Genomic DNA, 7,531 nt, shown 5'->3' with positions numbered 1-7,531 from the left:
TAGGTAATTACCGAATCGGTAAATACCGATTCGGTATTCCACATTGATTCCTATGGGCTTCAAGGCCCATAGGAATCAATGGGGGATACCGATTCGGTATTTACAGAATCGGTAAATACCGAATCTTACAGATTCAGTATTTACCAAATCAGAATTACCTACATTTCTCCCCTCTAATTTACCACTTCTTAAATACCGAATCGGTATTGATTCGGTATTTTAGAAGTGGTAAATTAGATTTACCTACATCGGGCCCTTTGTCTTTTGCTATCCAGAGTAACACTTTTACCAATGTTCCCCTGTATACAAGGGGCCTTATGTATGAACACATTTTCTCATAGACACAGTATGGGTAAAACCCTTTGATACATATGGCTCTTATTTCCTTTCTTTTTCTCTATTTTATTATGTCTTCTATTCATCCTCTATCAGTGATTTCCTGGAATGCTCATGGTCCCACCCACTACATTATAAGAAAAAAGGTTCTCTCATATTTGCACTCTAAACATGTGGATATTGCTTTACTGCAGGAAACACACTTGGATGATATTGTATCTACTAAACTCAGGAGAGACTGGGTTGGAAAGGTTATTCATAGTAGTATTTCTAAACCTGATCCCACCAACCCTAACCCTGTTCGTAAATGTGATGTAGCCATCCTTATTCGGAAGTCACTTCCCTTCACAATCTCCAACACATGGTCTGATCCTGAGGGTCTTTTTGATGTCTTTTTAAATTGAAAATTGGAAACTTTTTGTCTCAGTTCTATATACGCTCCACTTGGTGCCAAAAAACAATTTTTCCTTAGAATGAATCGTCTTCTCACAGAAATCAATGCTTCTCAATTCCTCATTGGAGGGGATTGGAATTTGGCTCCAGGTCTTGTCCTAGACTAAACTGGCCACCTTGATAATGTTAACGCTTCTGATAGAGCCATTTTACACGATATTCTCGCCGACAATGGTCTCGTTGATCACTGGAGGCTTAGTCATCCACAAGATAAAGAGTACACATTCTTTTCTTCGGTCCATGCACATTTTCTCATTTGGACTATATCCTTCTTTCATAAAAGGCAGTTCAGTTGGTTACAGATTCGAGAATTTTAGAAGCAGCCATATCCGATCACTCTCCTGTTCTTTTGTCTCTCGATTTAGGTCTCTCTAGGCCAGGACGCAAACCATGGAGAATGAGCATAAAAAAATATAAGAAACATGCATGTAAACTTCTCTTACAATCGCACCTCCAAGACTATCTCACTATTAATAAGAATTCAATTTCCTCTAAGAGAACGGTCTGGGCAGCAGCTAAAGCGACCATCAGAGGTCAATTAATGCGTGGTGCTGCTCTTATTAACAAGAACAATGCAGCCAAATAAGCAGAATTTGAACAAGACATTCAAAATTTTTCCCATTTGTATATTTCAAATCCTACCCTCCAGAAACGTAAGTTATTGGAACAGGCACGAATGTCTCTTAATAGTCTTTTTACTTCTTTTTTTTTAAAAAACCTTTATTTATGAAATGCACGTTACACAGCATCTGCCTACAACCCCTCGGGGCCGGCCGCTATGACATATAGTGAAAGAATTAAAAAAGGGCAATACACTGTTAGAGCAATCTCTGAGCGTACGGTATAGTGTGGAGCATGGAACTGTAGCATAAGGATATTAAAGGTTTAATTTTGTGATTTTGTCGAAGAAAAACAACAACACACAAACACATGGTATCATACTGGCAAGGGTCATAGGAGGTGAGGGAAGGGGGAAAAGGAATAAATATATAAAGAAGCGCATTTGGCAAGGGGGAGCGAGAATGAAGGAAGAAAGGACACATATGATATAGAAGAGAGAAAACGGAACGTCAATCATGGGGAGGAGGGGAGAGGAACCTCGCAGTCAAGTGGAGGGGAACAGATATCACCACGATACGAATTCCACTGAGCCCAAACCCTAGACCATTTCTTGGGACGCCCCCGTGCCTCATACACAGTCTTTTCTCGGAACATGCACCAGTCCATGTTATCCTTCCAGGCACTGAGAGACGGTGGTCTGGCGGAGCCCCAGAGCTGAGCTATATCCCTCTTTGCTACCATGTTGCCCAGAGTGACCCAGAACGTCTGAGCAGCAGTACAATCTGTGGGTTCCCACACATTAAGAAAGCAACGTCGTGCCTCAGGAAGGAGGGGGATTCCGGTGACACGTCCCATCACATCGTGCAGTCTTTTTACTTCTAAGGCCGAATACGCCTTGCAAAAAATGAAAGGGAGACATTACGAGCAGGGGGAAAAAGCTGGTCGGCTATTGGCTGCACAATTACGTCAGAGGGAGGCTGCTATGGCGATTCCAGCTATCAAATCCAGTCATGGCGACATACTTACTAGGTCACAAGACATAGTTGAAAAAATGGCTTCCTTCTATAGATCTCTTTACTCCCCGAGTGCTCATATAGATTAACCTAAAATGTCCAACTTTTTAGATAAGATACACCTTCCACGACTTTCGGATGACGGTAGAGCTTTACTTAATGGTATTATTACTAGAGATGAGATTTCTTCAGCTATAACTGCCTTGCCGTATCATAAGACCCCAGGAGAAGATGGTTTTCCTCCTGAATTTTATAGATGGACTGGTCAGAATAGGATTGATACTTTACACGCTGCGTTTCTAGAAGCTGATGAGGAATCCTCTCTAGGATCTCTTTCTAACAAAGCAATTAATGCTGTCTCACCAAAACCTGGCAAAGATCCCTTGCTATGTGGTACTTATCTTTTGAGAACAAGGGTACCCCATAAAGCGAACCTGGGGTGGGTATGTACTTTTTAAAGAAACAGTGGTTCAAGGGTGGCCTGATAAGGTCCTAAAAAGAATAAAGCGAATAATTAATTAACGCTAGGGAGCTAGAGATGTAGGTTCATGTAGATGTAGAACCTATGTCACGTTCTGCACCTTGTCACTCACTTGAGCACCTGAAAAACATTATAAGAATTGTAAATAAAAGATTCTACATGAACCTACATTTCTAGCTCCCTAGCGTTAATTAATTATTCGCTTTATTCTCTTTAGGACCTTATCAGGCCACCCTTGAACCACTGTTTCTTTAAAAAGTAAATGTGGTAGTTATCGGCCTATATCTCTCTTGAACTCGGATATTAAAATACTAGCTAGTATTCTTGCATCCCGTCTTCGTAAAGTCTTACCTTCATTAATTCATAATTCACAAGTGGGTTTCGTTCCGGGTCGTTCATCTCGGAATCATCTCCGCACTTTATCTCGTGCCTTGTGGTCTGCTAAACCTCTCACAGAAGATGCTTTGATTCTTTCCCTTGATGCTGAAAAAGCATTTGATCGCATTGAATGGGAATACATTTTTACAGTCATGCAAAGATTTGGCTTGGTTGATCAATTTATTGATAAAGTGCGTTTGCTATATGACAGTCCACTAGCTCAAGTTAATTGTGGTGGTTTCTTATCTACCCCTTTTCCTATTCGACGAGGCACTCGTCAACGTTGCCCGCTATCCCCTCTTCTTTTCTTCTTAGCGATGGAACCTCTGGCTGCGGCAATACGACAATCTAGAGAAGTTGTAGGTGTCCCTCTTCCAATTGGCCATTCTAAAATGTACTTGTATGCCAATGACATTCTTCTCACTCTTACTGACCTTCCCCGTTCGCTTCCCACTCTCCTTCAAATTATCAATGATTTCTCCTCTTTTTCAGGTTATAAAATAAATTGTGATAAAAGTGAAGCGTTACCCATGTCAATTGGTACTACGAAGACAGCAATTTCTGGCTTCCCTTTTCATTGGCAACCATCCAGTCTTAAGTACCTAGGAATATTAATTAATAGAGGTTTAGATAATATGGTCACAGATAATTTGACTCCTTTACTTACACAAATGCAAAGAGACTTTGATAAATGGAAAGTTCTGGGACTATCTCTTTGGGGGAGAGTTCAAGCGGTTAAGATGGTTACTTTACCACGATGTCTTTATGTTCTAGGTATGCTTCCTCTCCACATTCCCCTAACTACCCTTTGATCCATTGACTCCAAAATAAAACTCTTTATTTGGGGTACGGTTAAGCCACGTCTTGCCTTGGCCAAATTGAAGGCCCATCAGCTACATGGGGGTTTGGGTCTTCCCTCCATTGAGCATTATTCACTTGCCCTTCATATCTCTCAACTCTCATCTTTCTTGCCTAAATCTCAAGATATCCCTCAATGGGTCCCACTTGAACGTCACCTTTTGGCTCAAGATTAGGTTTGTCCCTTTTATACGGTACAGGGACTAGTTCTTCTGATCCTAAAAACCCTATTTTATCTGCATGCATAAATCTTGGCAGAGGGGTCATCGCATACTAAAATCTAATTCGCGAATTCACATTAAAGCTCCCCAATGGCATAATTCAGCTATTCGTATTTGTGGCCGTACCTTGTCCTGGCCTTTTATGGAAAGAGCTTAAATAGTTGAGAGAGACCCCTTAGCACACCTGGGGAATAGGGTACTTGCAAACAGTAAAAAAACGAGAGGATCCCTTGGCGGACAAAACTAAGATTCAATCACACGCTATCTTGCATACATTTGTAGCCGTACCTTGTCCTGGCCTTTATGGAAAGAGGCTGGCATATATTCTATAGATCAACTTTTTCATGATGGAACCTTTAAATCTTTTTCACAACTTTGTGAGGAATTTCATTTACCACCTTTACAATCCTCTAAATATATCCAACTCTAACAATGTATCACAAAACACTTAGGCTCTCCACCAGAACTGCTTTCAGTATCTCCCATTTTGTCTTATTTACAGTTGATGGGAAATCTTAAAGGAGTGACTTCTGGTCTTTATAAAACGTTTCTGTATCCTCTCTTCTCACAGCCTCTCTCACATGCTCTTCAGATGAAATGGCAATCCCGTTTATCAATTGTATACTCCAATATTCAATGGGATAACATTTTAGAAGGATTAAATAAAGGTGCTCTGGAAACTCGTCTTAAATTCTGTATCTTCAAAATTCTCCATGAATGGCATTGGTCTCCTGTTAAGTTACACCAAGCTAAGTTGTTATCACATAGCTCTTGCTGGAGATGTTCTGCTTCTGGTTGTGACATAACACACATCATTTGCGAATGTCCCCGTACTAGATCCTTTTGGCTTTTTGTGGGAAAGACATTGATTTCTACAATGTCGTTACCATTACCTTTTACGTCCGCCACCATTATTCTACACGATTTTCGAGGTTTCCCAAAGCTTTCCAAACCACAAATTCGTCTTCTTCATACTGCTTTGGCCACGGCCAAAATTTGTATCCTACGTCACTGGAAATCTCCCTCAGCTCCCTCTCAGGAAGAATGGTTGATTGCAATAATGCAAACAGCTTTACACGAACGCACAATTTATAATCTTCAAGATCAGGCTTCCATTTTTTTCCAAATTTGGTCACCTTTCTTGGAAACCACGGTAGATGATGACTCTACATCTACTCCTTCTTCTCCTCCACATACTGTCTCTACTTAATTATATTCCTTCAGTGGTTCCTTTTCTATTACTTTACTATAGCTATCCTTTCCCCTTACTTTCTACTAATTCATTTACTCTCCGCTATTGTTGCTCTGGTACTCTCCTCCTTTTCTTTTCTTTTCTTTTTAATTTAATTTTCTTTTCTTCTTTCTTTTTCTCTTCCCTTTTTATTTACTTTGCTTTTTTATATCATGATCGGTCCATCACTCTTTCTACTATTACCTTATATTGGATTATGGAATATATGTTATTATTTATTTCCTCATATTTGCTCTATTATTCGTAAGATTTATTATCACTTATATTCATATTCACTTACTATGATGTTTTATCTGCTTTATTATCATATGTGTATTCTTCTTTGAATATTTCAATAAAAAATGTCAACGCAAAAAAAAAAAGAACTTGTGTCACACAACAGATGCAGTCTGTGGGGTGCAGGCACAAACATTTTGCCTGGAAGTAGCTCTGCGCTACAGCATAGTATGGGGTGCTTTAGTTGCAGCGTGGAATTCTGGAATTGCCTAAAACAGCACATTCAATTTTAATCATAGGAGCGCTGGCATCAGAAATAAAAACACAGTCTTTCTAGAAATGAGGAGATGGCCATGCACAGGACTGCCTGCGTATAGTATGTGGGTAAGGTCCAGAGCACTATGGTTGTAGAAAGTGTAAGTGACACGGAGTTCAGAGGGGCAGGGAAGTGGGCCATTGCACTTGAGGAGGAGTGTGGTTGTGGTTGGTGGGGAGTGGGTTTTCAGGTGTGTACCAGGGTTTTCGAAGGAGAATCCTGGCACGTTGACCCGGGCTTGAGAGGTAGGCCATACTTTTTTCATTATATCTGCAGTAGTGATGAAAGCAATGGAAGTGTGCTGATTGAGCTAAGCTTTATGTTACAGTACCTGCTCCAAATCAAATCACATGGATATTGCCACTCTGATGTAAGCAGTGAAGCACTGCACGAGACAAGCATCCAGCTGCTCAAAGTGAAATGAGAAACTCATTTATCTGTGCTAGTGGGAGAGGGAGGCATTTTATTTCAAAAAGAAAACAGAAATATGGCTACAGCTTCCTTCTTCATGGCTGGCGGTTTCTAACTGCCATATTTTTTATAAACTTCTACATAGATGGAGTGAGATGTTGTGCATCTGATGAAGTGCGCTCAACATGCATGCATTTCAGAGCTTGATGAATGCGAATGCCCCACATAATCGTATGTAAGGGTAAGCAGAACTCTGCAGCTTACCCTTACATACGATTATGTGGGGCATTCGCACTCATCGAGCTCTGAAATGCATGCATGTTGAGCGCACTTCATCAGATGCACAACATCTCACTCCATCTATATAGAAGCTCCCCCTGCTGGCTGTCATGGCAGTTTTATAAAGGAGGTCCTCCTTAGGGGTGGGCGGCCAGCTACGCTCCGTGCACGGACTGTGCGTAGTGCCGTCTCCTACGCATTTTGCGTAGCGGGCGTAGCCAGGCGGCACTACGCACGCTCCGCAGGCGGTGCGTAGCCGGTCGCCACCCGCCTCCCTCCCGCCCTCCCTAAATACTTCAATAAAGGCTAGAAAGCTTTTAAAAACACTTACCTTGTCCGCCGCGTCCCCGGGGCTCCCTCTCGCCGTCCCTGGATTCGCGCCGCCATTTCGAATACTAATGCGCATGCGCGGGAAGACCTGCAACTACTCAGATGGGCGCTTCATCTCCCTAGAAAAAGTGCCAGTGCCACTTAGAGGGTCCTGCCCTTCACAACCAAAAAATCCTAAACTTCTAAACAACCCACCATGTGAGGGTACGAACTTTAGGAAGCACGATGACAACCGAAGGTGGCAGCTCTTTTCAAAGCAAGAACTGCAGCCTCACTCTCTTCATGCCGCACCGAGAAGAGATTAGAAAAAGAAACACAGCCTCCTCCGCGCTGTGCTACTTCATGGGCATACACTGCCAGGGGCCCCTGCAACTAACTAATTTTGCACCGTGAAGCGCACATTTGCAACTACCTTTCCTGACTATT

General features: G+C 41.8%; 1 long non-coding RNA gene across 1 annotated transcript; it reads left to right on the top strand.

The window, feature by feature from the left end:
* Positions 1-403: 403 nt before the first annotated feature.
* LOC147730759 (uncharacterized) lies at positions 404-5,882 on the top strand. The gene is made up of 4 exons (XR_015308599.1): positions 404-1,478; positions 2,218-2,756; positions 3,116-4,423; positions 4,584-5,882. It is a non-coding gene; the product is annotated as an uncharacterized LOC147730759 (long non-coding RNA).
* Positions 5,883-7,531: the final 1,649 nt, after the last annotated feature.

Source organism: Lissotriton vulgaris, chromosome 2_1 (genome assembly GCF_964263255.1).
Source record: "Lissotriton vulgaris chromosome 2_1, aLisVul1.2, whole genome shotgun sequence".
Lineage (NCBI taxonomy): Eukaryota > Metazoa > Chordata > Amphibia > Caudata > Salamandridae > Lissotriton > Lissotriton vulgaris.
This window is presented reverse-complemented; position numbering and strand designations above follow the sequence as displayed.